At 39.0% G+C, this 26,807-nt stretch overlaps 1 long non-coding RNA gene across 1 annotated transcript; it reads left to right on the top strand.

The window, feature by feature from the left end:
- Positions 1-591: 591 nt before the first annotated feature.
- LOC112664512 (uncharacterized) lies at positions 592-14,363 on the top strand. The gene is made up of 4 exons (XR_007402682.1): positions 592-836; positions 1,278-1,417; positions 11,932-12,080; positions 12,170-14,363. It is a non-coding gene; the product is annotated as an uncharacterized LOC112664512 (long non-coding RNA).
- The last annotated feature ends 12,444 nt before the right edge of the window (positions 14,364-26,807 follow it).

Here is a 26,807-nt window from a genome sequence, read left to right as displayed (position 1 = left end):
TTAATTACCATGTAATTCATACTGCATTTTATAAATCAGATACAAAATCCAATAATTATAGGACAATTGCTATGTAATTACCTTAACTCCACATAGTAATTGCAGGGTAATTTTGTAAATAGTTCACATCACACACCCATAAAGAGAACTGGTATTACTTTGCACCATGGAGTTGAAAATAACTGGCTGGATTATTCTAGCATAGGGAGCAAACAATATATGATCTTCAATCTAGTATAGGATACAGAAATCATCTCAGATTTTATATGTAACTGCTCAGTATTTTGCATTGCCTTAATTAATTAATTGCCTAAAGATATTTTGCAATGCAATTGGTAGAGTAGGAGTTAAGCATTCTATCTCCTGTTCTGTAACATCCATTATAAATTAAATCATATGCAACTAAGCAGATGAAAGTAGATATCTATGCAGACAAATCAACTTTGATTGACATCAATTAGAACATAGTAGAAAGTGGTGTTCTCCCTTTGAAGATATTGCCTGGACAGCTTTATTCTAGCTGAATTGAGTTGGCCAAAGGCTTCTCTGGCACATAAGTAGCCTATAATTTGCTTCGTTCTCTACAGTGAGTTTTTTTCCCCTAGATGTTTCAGTTCCATTGGCGTACAGTGTGCCGGAAAGGTATGAAAAACTGATGTAGGAGGAAGAGGAATGAATAGAATTGCCATAAAATAGGGGAAAACCTAATACCATCTCCTGCCCAGCAAAGGGGCTTGCAGTCTAGGACCAAATCTAAGGAAGAACTGAGAAGTTCATGGACATGTCCAAGTAGAGCTGAGACTGATGCAAGACTGAATCTGGAAGAACGGATGTGGGTGAGTTTCCCATGGTTCGTCGGGAGATAATAATGCATGTGTCAATAACTGAGTCATTTCAGGGCTCTCATCAGTGTGGCAAAAGAAAACAGTGATAAGACACAGATGGATTTACCAGTCCTCTACCTCCCACACAAAGCATTACTCCCTGTCAGCTCCCTGGAGAACAGATAAATCCCAACCAGGACAGGATCCAGAAAAATGTTTGGAAAAGTCTGTCCCTATGTTAGGGTCAAAGGAGACCTCAGGCATAGAGTTGAAGGTTGTGTTTTTTCTGAAGCTCTAGGCTGAGGTTCCATATAGCCCGGATTTGGAACAATTTATCGTCAATTATTTAAAGTGCTGAAAGTGAAAATTACAACAGTTTTTGAAAGGTTATAAAGATGAAGCTCAGTTAAATGCTGAAACCTAATCTATTAACTCTCAAAGTCTTTCTTTCAGATAAGGATGGCCAAACCTTCCCGTTAACTAAGCATCTGGACACTTATAATAGGAAGCCACAGAAGAGTTCAGATTGACTTTGAACTACACCAAAATAAAATGAAGACTCTCTAATTTCTGTCCACCCTCACATAAATGAGGTAATTGTTAGCTAATTGATAAAGCAATGCAACTCCACACAGGATGCAGACTCTATTGGGGCAAGACTTTGTAAATGGAACAAAATGGTACTCTAAGTGTCTCCTAACCTCCCTGAAGTCTGAAATACCTACCTAATTAAGAAAAAGCAAAAGAACCCAGAAATCTGACCTTTAATGTCCTCCACAAAGTGTTGTAATGTCAACTGGACTCTTTTTCTCCCACTGTGTACTTTGTGTATCCTACAACTCAGTCACCTTGAATACTCATTTTTAGCTAAGCAAACCCTGTAATTTCCTGTTACCAGGTTCTTCCTTTTATCTGAAACGACCCATCCATCAGCGTGTCTCCTGCCCAAATCTTATTCTTTAAGACCTGGCATAAATGCTACCTCTACCAGGAAGCATTTTCTTATCACCCCAGTAAAGAGACCCCTCTTACTTCTTGAAAATCCTAGACTTATTTTCTCTACTTTTTGTACACGTCTTCTCTATTGGCTTATGAATCCCTCAAGCAGATGCTAGAATTTACACATCTTTATAGATTATTCCAAGATTTGTATTAAATGTCACAATACAATTAAAACTAGAATGCATGCACCTCAAAGTATTTCCTTTTGTTTTTTAAAGTTTAGGCATTTTTAGGTTATATAAATTACTGGACCCCAAGAGTGCTAATCTATGGAGTAAATATTTTTAGTTTACAAGTGATCCATTTTGCCGTGTAAGTATTTTCTTGTTATCATATTGATGACTATTAACAATTTGCTTTTTGACTGGCACTGAAGATTCAGTGTGGGAATTTGAAGTTGACCTCTGAGTAATGTTAACAGAGCTATGATTATATTGTTAGACATAGGTTGCACTCTTTGAAGGAGTATAGTTCCCTTAAGGCTTTATAAGTGATATCACTTTACAAGTGATTTGAAAGTGGGAACAGTGGGAAAAAAAGGTCTGGGTACTATTGGAAGATCTGGATGGGGGTTCAGGAGGTCAAGAGCTGCCCATTTCTCTCAGTACCTAGCTATGTGAGTTGGGGCAGGCCAGGGAATACCTCTGTAAAATTAGGGATTTAGACACCCCTTAAGACATTAAGACACCACTTAGCTCTAGGACATCACAAGTCTTATTTATTTATTTATTTATTTATTTATTTATTTAGATAAAGAGAGAGAGCATGAGCATGAGTGAGTGCAGGGCTGGAGGGGCTGAGGGAGAGTGAGACTGAGAATCTCAAGTAGACTCCACACTCAGTATGGAGCCAAATGTGCGGCTTGATCTCACCACCCTGAGATCATGTCCTGGTCCGAAATCAAGAGTTGGACGCCATGAATAAATATCCTGGGGAGAAATACTGTAATGAAAAGCAAATAGAAAGCTGTGATAATCTAGAACTACCGAAAAAGATAATTAGGAAGCAATGGTTATGTTTTTCCTCAGACTTGGTTCCCTTTTTTCCTTTCCCCACACCCCCAGCCACTGCTTGGGTCAGTCCCAAGGACATTGCTCACCGTGGGTGAAGGTAGAGCGGGAGGCCGGCTAAGGTACTGTTCCTGCCATAGAACTGGAGGGAGAGGCACATACGTAAGGCCTGGCAGTTTTCCAAGGTCCAAAGAAGGGGGTTCCAGTGTGATATTTCTAGGGACCCTCACAAGTGACTGGCCCCTCAACTGCCATCTAGCCTCCCCTCCTCTCAGGAGAGGCCTGATGCAGATAGTAGAAAGCATTGCTTCTAGTTATTTGAGAGATGTTTAGCATTAATGGTTTCCATCACACTGTCCTATCACTTTTGAAACAGCCAAAGTATCTTAGCGCAAGTCAGTTTCCCAGAACAGGTGGAGTTAAAATGTTCCAATAATCAGGGCATTATGGGGCAGAGTGACAGCCTGGGAAGAGAGGCACTGGATCTGCTTTCAGTTCAGTCACTGTTGTATCACAGGCAAGCAGGAGGCTCCCTGGGGCACGAAGGAACTTTGTCTCCCGCTTCGAGAGCTGTGGAGAGTTGCTGCAGGAGCAGGCGGTTTCCCCAGCACCTAACACGATGCCTGGCAGATAGTTGGATGTTAATATATACTAAGTGAAATGCAATCCTAATTGTGTTATATAATTGTGAATATTGCGCAAGTGTTCGTATCAGGTTACTATTTCCATCTCAGTGGAGTAATTCATAAGTACATCTTCTGAATTATCTTAAGGTGGCATGAATTAGAATCTGGTTATCTGGAAAGTTCAGTCTTTAAGGAAAGTAATTCAAGATCTTAAAGGTAACATATTTTTAGAAAGCTACAGGTTAGCAGTTGTACAGGTCAATTCCCTGAAAGGACCTAGTTTTCTGTCTGAGGTAAGTTTATAGTCACTTTCATTTAACTGTTTCTGATCTTCAGGGTTGTTGAAATTCAACTGCTTTCTCTTCCCTTGACCAAGACTTGAACTAAGTCTAGACGTGACTTGCAAAACCGTATTAGGATTTAATGAGGGACTGAGTAGGGGGAGGAAACCTATGTTTTGCAAGTTTAGGAATAGATCTTTTGTGCAGAATGAAGTTCGGATTTCTGTTTGTTTCCAGCTTCAGGGGGATGCTTTTTCACTGACTTCTAAAACATTTGATTAAATAGACCAAGGAAGTGTAGACAATATCCATTTGTCTACCTTAGAGGGAAGTAGTTGGTCATTGATTTAGGGCGCTGCCCAAAAGGTCACTGTGATGAGTATAACTCAAGACCATTTATAAGTATGCTAAACAGTAAAGTTGGAAAATGTCATGATTGATTGTCCTAGAGATAATCATAGTGGAATGCTACCATTTTTCTGGGAGTGTCCCTACCTACAAAATGAAGTCAGTTCTACCCAGTAAAGGTAGCCAGCAGTAGAGTAGGTGATACTTTCAAGTAATCTCAGAATAATTTTAGATGCTCAGTTGATTTGCCTTCCTAGTAATGTTTTACATCACTTGATACCCAACAAAAATTCAGCACATTTTCATAGTGCTTAAGGTGGACTTAAAAATATTTTCATTTGAAAAAATGAACATTTAAAATCTATAAAGTAGTTAAGAAAAAAGATCTGTTAGAAAAGGACCACTGAAACATAGCTCCAAGTCCCATTCCAAATTTGCTATAAGCAAATTATATAATCTTCTGGAGAGCAATTTGGTAATATGAATGAAAAGTTGTATAATGTACATTTTTTGGTATTTCAATTCCCATTCTAAGAATTTACCATGAAGAAATAATGTTGTGTCAATAAAGATGCATTGAGTATATCAAGAATATTCCACATGATTCGGTTTACATTACCAAAAATTGGAGTCAAGTTAAATGTTCAGCAAGAGACATGTGGTAGTATAAATTAGCAATCATTAAAACTGATAATGCAGATCCATATTTCTTCAGAATATATTGCAAAGTGGAAAAGCAGTTTTCAAACAAAATGTATGGTATGAAACCATTTTCTAATTTTAAAAATTGATTGTTTTCATCTATAGCAAAAAGTCTGGGAGGCTATAAGTTAGTTTTCAACTATGGTTATGTTTAGATGGTGGAAGTATAGGTGATTGTTTTTCCTTTTACTTATCTGTATATCCTATTTTTTTCTCATACAGATCACAAATGATTTATTTAATGATCTGCCCCAGATATCATCCTTGTAAGAACTTAGGAAATAACAATTCTACCACTCTTTTTTTAGAGAGTAGAGTCATATTATTATATGAAACACATCAAAGTAAGAAATTTAATTTCTATTCAATACACATTTCTATAGCACTTACTATGTTACTATATGCCAGACACAATTTTCTGTCTCCCTATCTCCCTATCTGTTTCCCTTTCTTTTATATATATTTTAATTGAGCTAAAATGTGCTATTGTTGGAGTACAGGTCTATGAGTTTTGTTAGACACATATAGTAGTACAAACTGTCACCAAGACACAGAAGAGTTTCATTACCCTCTGATCACTGCAATTTTCCTTGTGCTCCTTTTTAGTAAATCTCTACACCCTCAACCTCTATGTCCTGGAAGCCACTGATCTGTTTTCTGTCCTATAGTTTTTGCCTTTTCTACAATGTTATATAATTGCGATCATATACTATGTAACCTTTAGTATGGCTTTTCTTTACTTAGCATAATGTATTTGGGATCAATCCTTTTTCATTTCATTTTTCATTGTTTTTCATTGTAGCATTCAATTGTATGGATGTACTATACTCTATACTGTGTTTATCCATCAGCACCTGAAGAATATTTGAGTTGTTTTGGTTTTTGGCAATTATGAATAAGGCAGCTATAAATATTTGCATATAGATTTCTATGTAGACAGAAGATTTCCTTTCTCTTGTGTAAATATCTAGCAGTGAGATTGCTGGGTTATATGGTTTATATTAACTTTAAAAATATTTATTTATTTATTTATTTATTTATTTATTTATTTATTTACTTATTTATTTGAGAGAGAGAGAGCATGCAAGAGAGTGAGAGCCTGAGTTGGGGGAGGGGCAGAAAGTGAGGGAGAAAGAGAATCTCAGGCAGACTCTCTGCTGAGCACAGAGCCCAATGTGAGGCTCAAATCCAGGACCCCAAGATCATGACCTGAGCTGAAATCAAGAGTCTGATGCTCAACCAACTGAGCTATCCTGGTGCCCCGGTTTATATTCACTTTATAAGAAGAAGCCAACGTGTCTTCTGAAATGGCTGTACCATTTTCCATTCCTATCAGTCATGTATGAGAATTCCAGTTACTCTACCTCCTTGCCAGCTATTGTCAATTGCTTGCTATTGAAAATTTAAAATTTTAGCAGCTGCTATTTGAAATGTTTATAAATACTAACTCATTTAACCCCGAGATAAATGCTAGTATTTGTCTATACCTCATGATAAATAACAGTAATAAAAATTTGATTATTATTTAATAATAAATAAATATCTCCTCAGTTTTACTGATGAAGAAACCACAAGGGACATCAAGTTATTGTCCCAAGGTTGCACAGCCAGTAAGTGGCTGAGGTGGGTTGGAGCTCAGGTATCTAATGCAGAACACAATCTCATAATATACTATGCTATGATTTTCTTTCAATCAGTACAGGACAGAAAGGCTTGAAATACTTCTACTGCCAGTTTGAAAGTTCATCTATTTCTGGTCTTAGGAAGTTGGCTAAAATTTACCGAACCTCAATTTAACTTTCCAAAAATGTAGTGTGGTTCAGCATAGGACATCCCATCAGCTAATTAAACAATGTCAGTAGGCTGGCTCTTGAGAGGTCTTTCAGAATGCCGTGAACTTGCTGGATTCCCAGTGGTCCAGTGTCCTGCCCTCAGCTCTGCAAAACCTGAAACTTAATCTATTTGATGTCCCAGAAGTGATTGTATTTAGCCATGCTGGAAGACTCAGGATACAAAGGTCATAAGACATGGATATGTTAAACACAATGGCAATTTATTAATTTACGGTGAGAAACAGAATGACCAAAGGGAACAAATATTCATTTCTGTTTGACAGGTATTTTCTCCCTGTAGAAAAGCTGCATGGGAGCCAAATTATAATCAGGTTTCCAGGTGTGCCTCAAAACATAAGTAAGTAGGAGAGTTCTCTGCTTTTAATAGCCTGAAGCCTTTAAACACTCAACCATAAAGCGAAGTCCTGGCAGTTCATGTCTGAAATAGCCTCGAATGTTCATTTCTGCAGTAGGCATCAGCCTGCCCAGGGTCCACAGAGAAGGATCAGGTGCTCTAGATGGGCACGTTCAACATCTGCCCTTTCATTATTCTACCTCTGATCAATCTAATTTCTTACTGATATATTCTTTCCTTAGACATGGATCTTCAATCTAATCAAATTAATTCTTATTCCTCTTTAAGAGCCTAACATCTGTTTATCATCTTTTATGTTTCAAGATTATTCTAGAGGTAGAGGATGTCGTTCATTTTAGCAATCACTCTATCCTTTTCAGATTTCAAAATATCTCTTCTTGGACTTATATATTTATTTTTAAAGATTTTATTTATTTATTCTTGAGAGACACACAGAGAGAGACACACACAGAGACAGGCAGAGGGAGAAGCAGGCTCCATGCAGGAAGCCCAATGTGGGACTTGATCCCAGGACCTCAGGATCATGCCCTCAGCCAAAGGCAGACACTCAAACACTGAGCCACCCAGGCATCTCTCTTCTTGCATTTATTTTTTGTTTGTCAATATATGATATAATCTTCTGAGGGCAGGCTTGTTTCTCAGAAATTTGGGTCACCTCACTGTGGTTCCCCTGTACTAACTTAGAACATGTATTTGAATTTGGGTGATTACTCATTTTCATTTGTCTCTCCACAACCCCCATCAACTATAACCAATGTGGGAACACTTTTTAAGCCTAAGTTTTTTATACAACACATTTTCTCTCCTGGGCTAAATTCAATCCATGAATTTTAATTGGCTAGACGTCACCATCTGAACATTTTGCTAGCCTCCCAAACCCAATATGACTCAGGCCAAATTTGTCACTTTCCTCTTACAAACTGGCTCTTATTTTTGATCTGCTTATATTTGAAATCAATGCAACAGGCAGCGTCTCAGCCATTCCAGAATGTAGTCTCTTCTCATTTTCTTCTATACCCAATGAGTTGACACATTGCAAGAATGCCTTACAAACCAACTCTTTCTTGCCTTTGGCTGCTTAGTTTTGAATACCCCTGCTGTTCGCTGATTTCAGCTTTCATCTTGTCTCTCATGGATACAAAAAGAGCTGATGAACTGAGCTCATGAAATTTATTCTCCTTTCCCCCCCTCTCCTTGTCATGTTCAACCAATTATTGACATGTCATCAGACACCTTCCTCAGGGTCTGTTATATCATAGTTGGAGCAATAGGCTCATAAGCAGCAGATCCTTCTCTTCCCTTTCTATTTTCTTAAGGTCTTCTCTTGGCCCTTCAGTTTACCATTCTGAGTCCCAACTACTTTATTTCGTGGCCATGTTGCCACTCTAGAGCTTTCCTTGGTTCTGTGCCATTTCTGTCTTTGGTTGCTGTTTCCTTTGGACTTAAATGCTTTGAAGCATCCTTCAATGCTTGAGCTTGCCTTGTTCTGAGATGCCACTCATCTGTGCCCTATGCATCTTCCTGTTACCTCAAGAGAGCCCTACATATTCTCATCCTTTCAGACACCTGCACTTCCTCCTTTTTCTTCTTTTTCATCATGAATCCAATGTGACTCAACCTCATTTTGCCCTCCTCTCCTTTTCCATCACCATCCCCTTACATCTTGTCTTCTTCTGTCCTTTCTCCTCTGCTTTCCTTGGGTGGAAATGCAGATATTGCCATCACCCTTTTGATCAAAACTTTATCCCCCAGTGAAAGCAAACACTTCTCATTCAGATATATTAGAACATCACCATCTTGGCCAAGCCTGTATTTTCAGGCTTACCTTTTATGTTTCCCCTCCACAGAGCCCTGTTCCCATTAAAATGCGATCTCTCTCTCTCTCTCTCTCTGTCTCTCTCGGTATTCCATAACACGTGCTAATCTTTGGTTTACCCAGTTTGCTAAACTTAGAAAGTTCTTTTATTTCTCCTATAGAAATTTTGCTCCTTAAGCAAATGCATGTTTTCTTTTAAGAGATTCCTCTTACCCCCCAATCAGGAATATATTACCTGCTGCCTATAAACTAGAAAAGTCTTGTTTTTAGGTCGTATTTTGCTGTGCTTTAAGGTTATTCATATATGTCTTTTCTACTCTGCCAGATTATAAATTGACTGAAGGTAAAAGTTAAAACATATTAGCTTTCCAGCAGGCACTTGCCACTCACAGGAGCCGAATAAATCTATTGAATGAAGGAATAACAGGAGGAAGAATCACTGCAGCCTTACATGTAATTCCATTTGTTCTCCACTCATCCCATCACCTACTGGAAAATATCATTCTTCTTTAACCGCATATTTGTAAATGGGCCACAACTTTCAGGCAAAGCCCACCCTTTGTTCTAGTCTGCCACCTTTAAGTCTTCAGCATGGATCACAGCCCCAAGAGTGTCCCCCTTCCCTTGGATTTCTCCTTTTCAGACTCTGGCTACAAGTGTGCAGGGTACAGCCCTCCCTCGCTCTGTGCACTGTGAGGGAGATTCCTGACATAGTGGTCTGACCTGAAATGTCACCGAGGCAGGTTTGTGCTGGCTCCCAGCCCAATGCAGACAGCAGGGAGAAACGGCCTTGCCAGCCTCAACACTTCATCAGTTAAGCTGTCATTAAAAGGGAAACACCTGCCACCCAGAGAGTCTTTATATTTCACTTTACCGCAGGGGTCTACTCTGGACTTGTCAACTGATTGCTTTGGGGCTAAGTTGGAAAAAATACATTATCTCCCCATGTAACTATCAAGCAAGGAAGGAAGTTTTCCTCTGTAGATTGGCCCCATCCACAAAACAGGCTCATGGAGGGTACAGAAGCTCAGTCTATCCTTCAGAAAAGGAGGAATACCGTATGTCTCACTGTTCTCTGGGAGAATGGAACAGGGGAAGACGAGATTACTGTGCAGTTAGAATACAACAGTCAGTGGGAGTCTCTGTTCCACAGCAGTCTGCTCTGTTATTCCGAGATTATTTGTTACAGGCTAAAAGATAACAGCCCAGAGTGTAGGATCGGGGCACCTGGGTGGCTCAGTCCATTCAGCATCTGCCTTCAGCTCAGGTTATGATTTCTGAGGCCCAGTACGGAACCTGCTCAGTGGGGAGTCTGCTTTCCTTCTGACCCTTCTCCCTCTCGTGCACTCTCTTTCTTTTTCTTTTTTCTTTTTTTTTTTTACATATTTTTTTAATAGGAGTTCAATTTGCCAACATATAGCATAACACCCAGTGCTCATCCCGTCAAGTGCCCCCTCAGTGCCCGTCACCTAGTCACCTCCACCCCCCACCCACCTCCCTTTCCACCACCCCTTGTTCGCTTCCCAGTTAGGAATCTCTCATGTTCTGTCTCCCTTTCAGATATTTCCCACTCATTTTTTCTCTTTTCCCCTTTATTCCCTTTCACTATTTTTTTATATTTCCCAAATGAATGAGACCATATAATGTTTGTCCTTCTCCGAATGACTTATTTCACTCAGCATAATACCCTCCAGTTCCATCCACATCGAAGCAAATGGTGGGTATTTGTCATTTCTAATGGCTGAGGAATATTCCATTGTATACATAGACCACATCTTCTTTATCCATTCATCTTTCGATGGACACCGAGGCTCCTTCCACAGTTTGGCTATTGTGGACATTGCTGCTATAAACATTGGGGTACAGGTGTCCCGGTGTTTCACTGCATCTGTATCTTTGGGGTAAATGTTGGAGAGGATGTGGAGAAAGGGGAAACCTCTCGCACTGTTGGTGGGAATGTGAACTGGTGCAGCCACTCTGGAAAAATGTGTGGAGGTTCCTCAAAGAGTTAAAAATAGATCTGCCCTATGACCCAGCAATTGCACTTTCTTTCTCTCTCACTCTCTCCCTAATAAATAAATAAAATCTTAAAAAAAAAAATGTAGGATCTGCCATCTTCTGAACTTGGATTGTCTGGGAGATAGGAAGCACAAGGATTTGAGTCCTGACTCCTCAGCTTAGTGTTTGATTGACTTTGGGCAAACTGCTTAACTTTTTCCAAAACTTCTTTACCAGTATTATGTGGGGGTTAGAGCAAATGGTCAGTTTCCCAATCTAGTTGTCACAGTCTAAGAGTCTGTGACTGGTTAGTTAATACTCCCCAACCCCTGTACTGCCATAACCTAAAGCATCAGCCTGTAGTACTTTATTAGGCAGAGAATTTTCTCAAGATTTACAGTGAAAGCTCCATGGTTTGTGCTCACACAGGGGGCAGTGAGTAGTTTGAATTATGAGATACTTTTTCAGAAATGCCATTTTTATTACTTTCAAATGGGCACAATAAATATGCTAGGCTAACAAAATGTTGTCAAGATGTTTTGCCAAATATAGATCTTTGTGTGAATGTATCAAAATGATATGTAATTAACTTTTATTGTTTATACATCAGTGTGAGCTACTAAAGTGCTTAAACCACTTTATTCTCTTAAGTGGTTTAGCAAGTACCTTTGCCCCCAGACTCATGCTTTCATGAGATCCTAAGTGAAATTTGTTGGGGCAAAGGTGACACTGAACTCACATTTTCCCCCACTTATCAAAACTTAAAGATAAGTGATATTTATGCTGTTTTGAATGATGACAAGGTGGTTTTTACAAGATTTTTCTGGATGTATATTTCTCCTATGTGAGCATCACACTAAAGCCCCGGAATCCTAAATTCTCTGCAAGACTCATCTTTATGTTTAGGCCATTGATTTAGAAGTTTCACTTCCTTGTCTGGTTTGACTTGATGTGCAGGCTTATGTTGAAAATTCTAAGAGTTTCTTTGCAGTTGCACCTGTTTTACTCAGTGAGTTACTGACCATCCCTCCTGCTCCCGCACCCTTAGCCCTCAGGTCCCACGTTTCTGAATACCTACTAGAACCTTAGCCTCCTTCCTATGTTGTTATCCCATAGGACCTCAACTCCAGAGCTTATCAGTATTATCCAGGAAACACCAACCTCTGCAGGGCAAAGCACTGCAGCTTAGGAAGTGAAGTCCTCATTAAGCCGGTAGCTATTCACTGAATACCTACCGTGAATAAACTACAGAGAACTGAAGAGAGGTGAGTAAGACACAGCTCTGCTCTTAGGAGCTTGTCTGCAACCAAGCAAAGGAGGCTAATCCCTTCATAATTATGTTTTTATTTTCTAGGGTACCTGCTTTTTCCTTTGTCCCCTGTCTTTAATAGCCACTGCACTCCACAGAAACTATCACCTTCTCAACATTGGTGACAGCAAAAGGCATGCTTTTCATTAGCCTTAAACTATAAGAAGGGAGAAATTACCTCAAGACAATATTGGTTGGCTCAATTGCAACATCCACAAAGCAAATAATTTATAAAATATTAGAAACTGCAAAATAGCCTAATGATATATTGAAAATCCTACAAGTGAACAAGGAGAAAGAATAATGGGATTTTTTTTTTTTTTTTTGAAACAAAAATTAAACGGAGTTGTTAGAAGGTTGAGGAGGGCAGAGGATCTTGGCAGCATCAACTGACAGACCACACGAGGGAGGAAAAAAACCCATGAACTGGGATGTCTCCACTGCCTTCTATGAAAACAGAGTCTGGGCTGACTTACTAAAGTGCTTAAAACACTTCACTGCTTCCAAAGTTGTTAGAAAGACAACTACAAGTTGTCTTGTAGACACACTTGTTTATGACCAATTGCTTTGCCTGTTGACAAAGGAGCGGCACCAAACCTGCTGTCTATGTGGTGTGACCCTAGACCTCAAAGTCAAGATGACATGTGATAGTTCTCCTCCTGGCCAGCAGCAACTCAAATCCCTACTGTTCAAGTTTTCTGGTTGGGGCTTTCTGGAGACCCGTATTTTTTTTTCTTTTTTATTTACTTATTCATGAGAGACACATGGAGAGAGGCCAGAGACGTAGGCAGAGGGAGAAGCAGGCTCCCTGTGCTTGATCCCAGGACCCCAGGATCTCCACGTGAGCCAAAGGCAGACACTCCACCCCTGAGCCACCCTGGTGCCCTGATTTTTGGAGACATTTATTCTGTAAATGGATTAAGACCTTATCACCTAGAAGGTTACTGTCTTGAGTAGTTTCTCTATAGCAGGGCTTTGCTTATCTAGAGAGCCCGCTAGGGCTTAGTTTCATCTAAGGGAGAAAAGTGAGCTGGGGAAAAAAAAAGTGGGGAATTTATAAAGTTTAATGCAGTATGCATGGGAGACAGAGGAGAGAAATTCTAAGGCTGTTGTAAAGTCTTGGTGGCTTTAGAAAAATGTGTTGAAGTCTTTAGTCATCCAGGGGCTGGAGGAAGCATGGTTTCTGCTTTCTGTCCTCTTGCTTTTCCTCATCAAGAAATATGGCTGTGGTCCCTCAGCATCAAATGGTAATGTGCATTGTGCACGCTTGTTTTGCTATGAGCCAAAATGCACCGAAGGACTCTCCTCATAGGGGCTGAACAGCCAGGTTGCCTAGGTCCTTGGCCTGGATCTGTTGGGGAATTACTGTGTGGCCTGAGGCAAACATTCCTCTCTGTAGAGATCCAGTGTCTTTAACTATCCATGCCAGGAGTGGTGGCGAGAGGAGCAGTGTGGGAGTACCCGCCTTGTCCCTCGTTGAAACCTGTAGACCTGTGGTTTGTAGAAGTAGAGAAGGTTGCGGTATTTGAGAATTGGGTCTTATGCTTCATTATCTCAGAAATAAATGAATTTTAATTTCATACCAACATGGGGTTCTGAACTGTACTTGTGGGAGAATCGTGTAAAAGTTGAATAAAAGGCTGCATGTCTTTGCAACCTTTCCCAAGCCTTTTTACCCACTGAGTCATCTTCTATAGTCTGGGTTTGTGCTCCTGGTATATGCCCAGCTTTGCCCCGAGCAAGGCAGCAGACATCGACGATGGGCAGGAGCTTGGATTTTAATATAACAACTGGAGCCAATTTACAGAAGTAATATGATTTTCTAAATCATTGGAATTAGCTAGTCAAGCCTGAGAGTTACAATTACTCAGAGGCTCACAAGCCCTAATAACATCTGGCAAACTCCAACTGGGGCAGAAGGCAAAAAAAATTAAAAAATTAAAAAAATAAAAATCCAAAGCCCCCCACACTGTACGCAACAACGAGCAAATAAACAGAAAACAAACCCAAGGCACCATCATCCATTTTTATTATGACATCCTTAAGGTCACCATGTCAAGGGATGGAAGGAAATTAAAAAGAAGCTTCGTAGAGGACACTGCTTACAAGGATTGCTTTACTTAGAGCTTGTTAATTTTCACAGTACAGTTGCCCTGGGTTGTGAATTAAAGAAACAGATGAAAAAAATATCGCGCCTTTAACTGTACTGGAGGCCCCTTGCATACTCCTGTGCCTTTTGATGAGAAACATTAAACATTTTTAATTTAGCACATCAATTTGAAAATCTAATTTTTTTTTAATGCTTTGTAGAAGCAGACGCGTTCACGGTGCTGTCACGACCATAGAAGAATTATGAGAAACTTGAACCGCAAAAAGTAAATTAGAAAAATCTCATTTCAGTTACTCTAAAAAGAGGGGAAATTAGATTTTGATTAAAATCACTCACACATACAATTTTAGGTAAACTAATTTAGCAAGACTGACTATATAATTTTTTTTCCTGCCAGTATGTCCTTTTAATACTGGCTCGGAGGTATTTGTACCCATAACCTTTCTCACAACCAACGGATGAAAAAAAGAAACTCTAATAAAGTGGCCTCTTGACCACTGTGTACGAGGTCTGGTAGGGAGAGATTAAAGTAGTGTATTTGTCAATATAATAGGCAGAAGCTGGGAATGAATTAAGATTCCTTGTGTAGTCTTTTTAAGCTGGCCCTCAGCTTTGCCTTTTCAACTTTTTTTTTTTTTTTTTTTTTTTGGTGAGGTTTCTACTTGGAAGTTTTACTTTAAGGAATGATGTGTCAGCTAATGTAGGGATTAATTGCATCATTAGTGTAGCATAATGTACAGCCTATGGCCAGAGGACCCGCCTGGGTTAGGCTAACCCTGCCTACTCCAAGCCAGACGGGAAAACCACAGCCACACTTATTAATTACAGCAAAGGTATTGCCAGATGAGATGAGATGGTGCCTATGGACGTGTTTCATAAACTGTAAAGGGCTGCTTGAGACTGTAGTGTCAGGATGATGCTGAAGGCTGAGTTCGAATTCCCGCTCAGCTGTGTTTGAGCTGGGCTCTCTGAACCCCCAGCCTCGAATCCAGGTTCTAAGGGGGAAGAGATTGATAGCGCCTTTTTGTTATTCAGCACCTCATACCAAACCTCATTTTGAAAATTGCAGTGTTAATGAATTAGAAACTTTTAAATTAAGGCCGAGGGGCAAATTATTAACTCTCTGAAAGACCTGGGAATGGCTGGTCTACAGAGGATAGTGTCCAAAGGAGCTCTCCTTCCCCTGCTGAGCACAAGACAGGAGGGCACAGGCTGCCTTGAACTTGCTAGTGAGAGAATATGGGACTGGCACAAGGTAATGGGTGTGAGAACCTTTGAAGATGGTAATGCAATGTATAGTCAAGATACTATTTATTTCTTTAAAAAGGTTTTATTTATTTGAGAGAGAGAGAGGGAGCAAGGGAGAGCATGAGCGAGGGGGAAGGGGCAGATGAAGAGGGAGAAGAAGACTGTCCACTGGGCAGGGAGTCCAAAGTGGGACTTGATCACAGGACCCCGGGGATCATGCCTTGAGCCAAAGGCAGACGCTTAACCAGTTGAGCCTCCCAGGTGCCTCAGCCAGCTACTCTTTAAAAAGAAATGACAAACTACAAAAATAACAGTTTTTTAAATAAGAGAAGGTATGTAAGTAGTTGAAGGACAAGGAATGCAGAGAGCCTTTATTCCCTAGTCCCTTTAATCACCACTGTCTGCTGATCCTGGATTCCCCAGGCAGATGGCCCGAAGGCAGAAGGTTCAATCAGGAGATGGAAGAAGAAGGAAGGAAAGAGAATCAGAAAAGCAGTAAATTAGGCTTGAGAAGTAGGAAGTCGAGAATATACAAAGTAAGGGAAAAAGATAGGAGAGAGGGAAAGGAAAAGAGGAAAACAAGAATCAGAAAAATGCAGAGGAATGAAGAAAGGTAGTGGGGATGACTGATTTTTTTAAAGCACCCAGTCCATCCTTACTACCCTGTGGTCAAGCTAAGCCTCATACATCATTTTCAGTCTTAGAAGCATCAGAAACCTTTTTAAAGCCTTCAAACCACCCATGAAAGAAAATCTTGGGTCATTTTCTCATTAGGTATCAGTGCTTACTGTCATCCTCCAGCCTGGAGTCCATGATCCAGCATTATTATCACTTCCATACAAATACCCACAGCGTGTCTCTCTCCCCAAACCCAACTATCCACCTCTGTCTGCGGGTCCCAGAGCAACATAATGTTCCCAAATAAATATCTTGCAACAGAACATTGACCTCATTTTCAATAAATAATTGCTAAACCTCAATAGGTGACATTTTCAGGTGATTTTCTCTCATTGCATGAAGTGGCTACAGGCACAACCCACATAATGCCTTCCTGGTTAATGCCATCTGGTTTCTATCATCCAAACTTCACAGAATATAAACATTTCTCAACAGTCTATTCTACTGGCTAAGTGTCATTGGTTTAGAAGATATACTGTTCCCACTACTCTACAGTGCCTTTTTTAAAAAATAAAAATCAAACTATGAATCCTTATATTTTTGGAACCTCTTCTCCATTCCATTTATGTATGTGTCTCCTATTGCACAAATAGCACATTATCTTAAAGCTCTCCGATTTTTTTCTTCTTTAAAACTGCCTCAACTATTCTTGTCGTTTGTATTTCTTTTCTTTTTTTAAAGTAGGCTCCATGCCCAGCTCAAACTCATGACCCAAGATCAAGACCTGAGCTGAGATCAAGAGTTGGAAGCTTAACCAACTGAGCCCCCCAGGTGCCTGCCCTTTGTATTTCTATATTCATTTTAGAATCAGCATGCCAACTCCCACAAACAAAAGAAAAAAATCTTTTTTTAAATTTATTTTTTATTGGTGTTCAATTTGCCAACTTATAGAATAACACCGAGTGCTCATCCCATCAAGTGCCCCCTCAGTACCCGTCACCCAGTCATCCTCACCCCCCACCCACTTCCTTTTCCACCACCATTAGTTTGTTTCCCAGTGTTAGGAGTCTCTCATGTTCTGTCTCTCTTTCTGATATTTCCCACTCATTTTTTCTCCTTTCCCCTTGATTCCCTTTCACTATTTTTTATATTCCCCAAATGAATGAGACCATATAATGTTTGTCCTTCTCTGATTGACTTACTTCACTCAGCATAATACCCTCCAGTTCCATCCACATTGAAGCAAATGGTGGGTATTTGTCATTTCTAATGGCTGAGGAATATTCCATTGTATACATAGATCACATCTTCTTTATCCATTCATCTTTCGATGGACACCGAGGCTCCTTCCACAGTTTTGCTATTGTGGACATTGCTACTATAAACATAGGGGTGCAGGTGTCCCGGCGTTTCACTGCATCTGTATCTTTGTGGTAAATCCCCAGCAGTGCAATTGCTGGGTCGTAGGGCAGATCTATTTTTAACTCTTTGAGGAACCTCCACACAGTTTTCCAGAGTGGCTGCACCATTTCACATTCCCACCAACAGTGCTTTATTTATACAATAAAGTATAAATTTGAGCTCCTAGAAGATAACACAGGAAAAATCTAGATGATCTTGGGTTTAGTAATGATGTGACACCAAACACAGAATTCATGAAAGAAATAATTGATAGACTGAATTTATTAACATCTAAAACTTCTGCCCTGTGAACTACACTGTCAAGAGAGTGAGATGACAAGTCACAGACTTAGGAGAAAATATTTTCAAAAGACATATCCAATAAAGCATTAGTATCCAAAATATCCAAAAGACTCCTTAAACTCAACAATATGAAAATGAACAACCTGATTTAAAAAATGGGCAAAAAAATTTGGACACCTGACCAAGGAAGATATACAGATAGCAAATAAGCATTTGGTAAGGTACTGAACATCACATGTCATTAGGGATTGCAGATTATAAGACACACTATATACCTATTTAGAATAACCCAAATCCAAAGCTGATCAACTATATGCTGGTGATGATATGGAGCAACAGAAACTCTCATTTATTGCTGGTGGGAATGTGAAATGGTGTAGCCACTTTGGAAGGCAGTTTGTCAGTTTCTTACAAAACTAAATGTACTCTCACCATATAATCCAGCAACCAAGCTTCCTGATATCTACCCAGAATAAATTGAAAACTTATGTTCACACAAAAAACTCTACACAGAGTATAAATCATAAAATTGCCAAAATTCAGAAGCAATGAAGATGTCCTTCAGTAGGTGACTGGATAAACAAACTGATACATCCGAACAATGAAATATTATTCAGTTCCATGAAGGAATGAGGTCCCAAGCTATGAAAAGGCCTGGAGGAAACTTAAATGCATATTATTAAGTGGAAATCCATAAAGGGTATATATGGTATGATCCCATCTCTATGACATTCTGGGAAAAGGTAAAACTGTGGAGGCAGTAAAAAGATCAGTGGTTGCCTGAGGTTTGAGAAGAAGGAAGAGAATGAGCAGAACACAGAGGATTCTGGGAATAAACTGTCCCATATGATACTATAATGATGGATACAGACCATTATATATTTGTACAAATCCATCACACAACACTGAGAGTGAACCCTAATGCAAATTATGGACTTTAGGTCATGAGATGTCAATGTAGATTCATCAATTGCAACAAACATACCAGTTTGGTGCAGGATACTGTGGCAGACTCTGCATGAGTGGAGGCAGGAGTAGATAGATGGGAAATCTCTATACTTTTCTCTTAATTTCTCTGAAAGCCTAAAACTGCTTTAAAACATAAAGTCTAGGGCAGCCCTGGTGGCACAGCGGTTTAGTGCTGCCTGCAGGCCGGGGTGTGATCCTGGAGACTCGGAATTGAGTCCCACATCGGGCTCCCTGCATGGGGCCTGCTTCTCCCTCTGCCTGTGTCTCTGCCTCTCTCTCTCACTCTGTGTCTCTCATGAATAAATAAAAAATAAAATCTTTAAAAAATAAATAAATAAAACATAAAGTCTATTAAAACAAGACCTAGAGTACAAGGATAAATGTCAATTAAGAAATTTGAGATTACTAGAGGGTGTTATGATGGATATAGAATTTGAAATTAAATTTTTGTTTGTTTGCTTCTCTTTATCTGTGCTTAGAATAATGGAAAGAACATGAACTTAGTATCAGACACATTCATTTGAATCCCCGTTCTGTTATTTACAAATTCTATGACCTTGTGTAAAATAGCTCAAGTCTCTGTCTCAGTAATCCCATTTATAAAACATGCACTGTATACATCCCAATACTGGTTTCATTGTGTTATTAGTAAGATTAAATGACCTTTGTGATAAATATGTCTCATGGTACTTAAGTTTTCAGTAAATGGTGGCTAGTAGTGACAGCAGTTGTAACAGTAACCTTTGTAGTGGTTATGAACAAATGTACTACTGTGTGGTTTGATGTGCCATTTATGGATAATAGATTATGTTTGTAAAGTATCTTATAGGTTAACAAGTGTTTTGGACATCTTTTTTTTTTGATATTCATAACAAGTCTGTAGTTAGGTAGGGAGATACCACTGTCTTTTATGACAGGGACAAGAAAACTGTTTTCTTATGCAATTGGCTTGCTGAGGATTATAGAGCTAGTATGTTTTTATTCTAGAGAGAAAGAAAAAAGAAAATACTGACATAAATGTATATAAGAATTCTAATATAGGGGCAGCCCGGGTGGCTCAGCAGTTTAGCGCCTGCCTTCAGCCCAGGGCCTGATCCTGGAGTCCTGGGATCGAGTCTCACATTGGGCTCCCTGCGTGGAGCCTGCTTGTCCCTCTGCCTGTGTCTCTGCCTCTCTCTCTCTCTCTGGGTCTCTCATGAATAAATAAATAAAATCTTTAAAAAAATAAAAATTAAAAAAATCAAAGATAAAGTACAAAAAAACAAAACAAAAACAAAAACAAAAAACAGTGGACAGCAGAACTTAGGAAAGGAACTGAAAATTACCATCAACATTTTACCAGATTGGAGAACCATCCATGCTGGACGCAGTAAACAGAATAGATCGAGTCAGGGATGTGGGGAATGTGCTTGGGAAGGTCACAAATGAAGAACCAAAAGATAAAGATGATTCCAAAGATGAAAACAGGTATGTGAGATGGAGTAAAATTCAATGTTAATAATCCTTTTTAATAAGAGAAAAAAATACACATTTAATAAAACATCCAAGGATCCATTGTCCTAAAAGGTGTATTGTTTCAAAAGAAGAAAAATAATGTAGAACAATGGACATAGAGATGTAGCCTAATGAATTTAGTAAACTTCAAAGGAAGGAGAAATCCTATAGAAATCCAGGGAGAAGGAGCAAGGGAGAAGATATGAGTTGAGTCTAGTTTACTTTAGTCATTTAATTTTAAAAATGGAATGGATAAATGTCCAGAGGAGTACAAAGGAAACCTAAGCATTGTATTCCATACTAACTTGTCCTTTGAGTAAAAAAATAAAGGCATTCCTAAACATGCAAGTAACTGAGAAGTGTAATGTTCATAAACCCTTTGGAAATAATTACTTCATGATGGAAACCAGCAGCCAACTAAATGAAATTATTTTAGATAAAGGATTCAGGGATGGGGAAGCAGCAGTATGAAAAATCTGGAGGTAAACAATGAATTCATTTAAATACATAAGGAAGTTTAAAAAAAAGCTATGGGGGTTTTGGTAACAGAAGGGGATGTAACTGATATAAACCTTGACCATGTAAAGTGATAATAACATAACCAGAAAATCTGCAGGAAGACAAAGAAGAGGGGGAAGTTGAAATATAAGAGGGTGTGCTTATTTCCTGTCTTTCATAGTTGGAAGTCAAAAGACCCTGCACAGAGTTGATAAGTCAATAAATAGAGGTTGCAGCATATAATTTAAAGTTATAAAGAACGTGAAAAAGATACTGACAAGTCTTTGAAATGATCAGAATGGAGCAAGAAATTAACATGAAGAAAATACAGACCGTGAGGAAAAGATAGCAAATGAGAGAAGTACAGCAACAGCAACATAAGATAAAAAGTGGAAACTCAACATGTTTCTTATAAAACACTATAAATGGAATAAATCCACTTCATAAAACCAAATGTCTCAGGTTACATGAGGGGCAGATTAAAATAAAATAACTCCACAAATTCAAATATAAATCAAGAGGCACAGTCACTCCAGGCAGATGAATACGTGCATGTAGAAAACAGACAACAAAGACTGACACCCAAACCAAAATAAGCAATGGTGACAAAAACCGGGAGTGGTAACTACATTAGAGAAGAGTGAATTTAAAACAAACAAACAAAAAAGCACTACATAAAACCAAAATAAATAGTTTGTATTCGTAAAGGGTATACCCTACCTTGAGAATAAAACTTATTAATCTCTTCATACTAACAAACACGGCATCAAAGTATTTAAGGCTAAAATGACAGTAAATAAATGAGAACTTGACAGATGTTCTAGTAGTAAGAATCTCTAATGCACTGCTCTTATTCCATGACAGGTGATGTAAATAAAAAAATAACTAAAATTACATTGGGTTTTTACAATATAAATAATGAGGGTGTTCACATGTATACTTACAGAAGCATATAGTCATTCAAATCCATGAAGTATTTTTAAAAATTGGTTGTACACTTTCCCTAAAATTTACTGTGTGGAAAAAATCAGCAATTTCTAGAAGCTTCTACCCCATAATTTTGGCAAGTTTCCCCGAAACCATAGAGTTTCATCAACTAGAGTCTGAAAACCTTTGGATCAAGAAATGAGAGCTGTATTATTATATTGGCAGCACCAACAAGTTTCCTTTCAATATCAAACTACCTTTCCCATTGTTATTTCAGAGAAAACATTGTTCTGATTACAGTTGTCTGGGCAGCTGTAGTTATAACCAATTTTACCATTTTCTAGCAAAGGAACTAAGGAAAACCTGGAATCATAAATCAGCTCTCAGAGATTATTTCAGTAATAATACTTTCAGTTATAATGCACTTGGGCTTGTAAGGGACAGCTGGCACACTCAGCCAGCTTCTTGGATCTTCTCCTGTAACAAGCTCCTAACTCACAAAGACTTGCTTTAGAGGATGAGGATGTATTCCTATTGGTTGGTAACAGAACTAGGAATTGAACCCATATCTCCTGAATCCCAGCTCTTCGTTTCTTTAAGCCACAAGGCTTTTTCTCAGTGCACACAGGACTGTGGCTACAGAGTAGCTCTTCCTTAATGCTACAAGAGATGCTGTATTTAACTGGTTTTCTGACCAGGGCTCCAGTGGCTTTAGCAATTTTCCCAAATCTTCATACTCAGCCCTCTGAGTGTTCACCGTGTAAAATGTGTTTGTTTGATTGGTTCTATTCTGTGTTACACAGCTATCTTGCCCATACACGATTATTGCTGCAAAGGAGAGCTACCAAAATACGAAACCAAACAAAACACCTTTTCCCTTACAGAAAGCCCCTGCTCAGCTTTTTGCCCACACTGGACCCGACTGTCCCAGCTCTGTGCTGACATCTCCTGGGTGCTAATCTAATGGCTCTGGCCCCACCACCCTGCAAGTATAGTACTACAAATGCGTTTCTTCTAGCCCATCATGAATGTGGTTGCACGCATTTTGAGGACTGCTGCTTTTGCCAGTCCTCTCTCTGCGTGCTCCAATCAGCTGAATGCTTGACCAGGTGCTTAATAGGCTCTGGATGTTTCCCTTTTCAATCACAGGTCATTTTCAATAATAGACTGAAACATTTTTACTTAAAGAATATTCAAAGATATCTTGTGATTTGAAAATGAAATATTGCTTTGTAGACGGTCTTTCTAGATATCTACCCAGCTTTTTGGCTTCAGCTGAAGGCATAAAGCTTTGCTAAGCCACTGGGAAGCTAGTCCTACCAAAGAGACGGGGTGGATAGTAACAGCTGTTTCTAGAAGAGGCATACCCATTTTGACACGGGCAGTATCTTTATTTTTACCGTTAAGACTGTCTCTAAGCTGAGATACCACACTTGAGCCCTCCTGGACATGTATGGAAAACTTCATTAATATTTATAATGCTAAAAATCTGGCTGTTTGAAAACCAGATGAGGAAAACTTCACAGAATGGTGAATTTATTAGTGCAATGTGCTATCAATCACGTCTCATCTTTCCCTTTGGTGTCCCTTTTAAAATAAAAACAAGTAAAGCTAGACTAATTAAGCTTTGTATTTTAGAAGAAATCTATGTTGTGATAATAATTCCCCTCTGGCCCATGAGGCAACTTTTAAAAGTCTGAGAGAGTTGGTGATTAACATCTGAGCTACTTAATAGAATTGGCAGGAAATGACTACATAATACAGTTTCATTCTTTCAGGTATTTCATAAACAATTATTGAAAAGTTTTTGTTCCAATGTATTATGCAAAATGCAGTAGGGCTTGTGTGACGAAGTTTACAGCACTCTCCTTAGCTGGACTGCCAGCTCACTGAGGCCAAGATAGGATGCATGTGTAAGTCATTTTATTTTTATTTATTTTTTCTTAGAGAGAACAAGTGGGTAACAGGGGCAGAAGGAGAGAGAGAGAGAGAGAGAGAGAATATCTTAAGCAGGTTCCATGCCCAGAATGGAATCCAGCTTGGGACTTGATCTCATGACCCTGAGATCATGACTTAAGCCAAAACCAAGAGTCGGACACTTAACCAGTTGAGCCACCCTGGCACCCCATGCATAAGTCATTTTAATACAAGATAGAAAATATTAAGTATAATGAGAGATAGAGGTGAAGGGCTTTGAGAGGCCAGGGACAGCAGAGATGACTTCTGGCTGGGGAATCTGGGAAGAGACAGTGTTTGAGGTGAACATGGAGAAATAGCTGGGATTTTGACATGCAGAAATGGACAGTGATACACTTATGCAAAAGCAGCATTGTGATCAAAGTTATATCAACCTCTAATTGAATTATGTTTCTTAGGATCTTGCTAGAGAACAAGGTCCATTTCCAATTAGACAGCCCATTTCTAGCCAATAATAACTCTGCTTTCTGCTTTTGGGGTCTCCATTGTTCTACAATAACAAACCCCAGGCCAGCTGACAGCAACAACCTCTTCAAAGCTCCTAGAGCCTGTGGACCCCTGAGCATGTGGTAGAGTGACTCAGGGCATTGCGACCCATCTGTCCTTCAGAGTCCCTGGCTGGAACATTTCTCCCCCCAGCCATCTGCTCCTGCCAGCTGTCCGTCACCTTGCAAAAGACCTTTCTCTGTTAAATGTGTGTAACACAGGTATTGCTAGGTTTTGGGTTCTGAGTTTCTTTTTTTTTTTTTTTTTAAAGTATCATCAGATACCCTACTACAATAAAGAAATCAGACTTTGTGGTGATTCCACTATCTGCGATGATTCTAGCAAAGTCAGTTTGCATCTCCAGGTTTCAGTTTCTCTCCTTGGACAATGAGAATGTTAACATTAGTTTGTTTCTGCCATCCAAAGCAGTTGAGAGATAAAATAAGTTGCAAGGTACTGCTTTGACCCTGGCTTTTTACATGTAAACAGATATACCTCATTTTCTGGACTAGATTTAGTTCTATAAATTTAGCTATAGAATATTGTTAGCAAATTAAAAGGTATTTTTCATTCGATTTTCATTATAAAAGCAAAATATGTTCGTGGAAGGAAAAATTCAAGGCACAAAATCATAAGTGATAACTAATGCACTTTCAGAGTCTCCCATAATTCAGACTATCTTTTTTGATAATCCACCGGTATTGGTGTTTAAGCCACCCACTAAAATAATGTACCTGAAACCAGGTTTCCCTGGAATTAATTCCAAGTGAGAATAAGGTAAGTGGTATGTGTTGCAGGCCATTTAAAATAATGCATTTCTTCTCTAATATGTGTCTGGGGTTCTTTATCTGCTCTAAGCATTTATCAAAATTCCTCAGCAGTTTTCTACATAACTGATGGGCTTGTAATCATGAATAAGCTTCTCTGAGAGTAATTTGGCAATATATATCAATGGCCTTAGCACATGCCTACCCTTTGACCCAGAAATTCCATGCCTGGGAATTTATCTTAAGGCAATAATCAGAGATGTACTCAAGGATTTATGTATAATGATATCTTTTCATGGCATTTAAAAAAATAATAGCAAACAGTAGAAATAACCCAAATGTCAAACAATAGGGGGTTGGTTAAATAAATTATGGTACATCTATATCCAGAGTACTGTGCAATCATTAAAAATAATGATCTCAAGGAATTTTTTAAAGCTATCGGAAAATGCTTATGATGTTACTAAGAGAAAAAAACAGTCAATAGAGTAGATTCCAGTGTATTTTTTAAAAAAGCATCTATATCTCTGCATAGCAAAAAGATTATGGATATATAGCAAAATGTTAAGTAGTGATAATGGGTGGAATAAATGATTTTTTTCTCAATTTTTAGACTTCATAAATATGAAATATTTCAAATATGGATTTCAAATATATGAAATACATATTATCTTCCAAAAAATTATATATATTAAATATATAAAATTATGTTGGTCATAGCCTGTTTGGGTTCCTATCACCAACTACCACAGACTGGGTAGCTAACTAACAAAAGAAATTTATTTCTCATAGTTCTGGAGCCTGAGAAGTCCAAGTTCAAAGTGCCAGCCTGGCTGCATTCTGGTGAGAGTTTTCTTCCCAGGTCATAGCTGACGCCCTCTTGCTGTGTTCTCACATGGCAAAAGGGAGAAAGACCTCTCTGGGGTCTCTAAGGGTGCTAATCCATTCATGAGGGCTCCATCTGCATGACCTAATCATCTCCTAAAGCCCATCTCCTAATGCAATCATTTTGAGGTGTGAATTTGGGGGAACATATTCAGACCAGAGCATTATATATGTCATATAATGTATAACTTACATTAAACGTCTCCTACACTTCCCTGCCTAATTCAGCTGGTTCCCTGAGACTTTTAGCTGTTTTCTGTTTGTTTCGTCCTGGGATTTCTTGTGAACTCCTTCAGCGTGACTTTGGGATAGCTGTTTAGTGTTCCACCATTAATTCAGAAACTTGATTTCATCAGCATATTGAGAAGGAGACAGGACTCTGGGAGATGGGCTGTCACTAATCAAACTAAAAAAAAAGAGACTGGCTTCAATGAAAACAAAGACAACAATTAATTTGGAAAATGGACAATACATTTTCAGTGATCAGGATCCCTGTGATTCATTGACCCATGAGCCGGAAGAGTTCTTACTCCAGAATGGTTGGAGTAACTTTCCAGGGTCACATGATTAGGACTGGCAAAATGATACCAGACTCAGGTTTTTGGACTCCCTTTTCCTTTTAGCTATTTTTTTTTTCTTATGAGAGAGAGAGAGAGAGAGAATTTGGGGGTGGGGCAGAGGGAGAGAGAGAATCTTAAGAGGGCTCCATGCTCCATGCTCAGTGTGGAGCCGACTCAGCGCTCCATCTCATGACCCCAAGGTCATGACCTGAGCTGAAACCAAGAGTCAGGTGCTTAACCGACTGAGCCACTGAGATGCCCCTCATTTCAGCTATTTTAAATTGAGCTCTGAAGTTTTCTCTTTAGGACATTCCCTATTTGCTGTCAAGATGCCAGGCAATTTAAGTTAACACACTAACTTTTTATTTTTTTAGGACTTTTTTAAAAGAGTAGTTTTAGGTTTACAGCAAAATTGAGAAGGTACAGAGATTTTTCCATAT

Source organism: Canis lupus, chromosome 16 (assembly GCF_003254725.2).
Source record: "Canis lupus dingo isolate Sandy chromosome 16, ASM325472v2, whole genome shotgun sequence".
Classification (NCBI taxonomy): Eukaryota; Metazoa; Chordata; class Mammalia; order Carnivora; family Canidae; genus Canis; species Canis lupus.
Note: the sequence above shows the minus strand (reverse complement) of the source record. Positions and strands in the feature narration are given on the sequence as shown.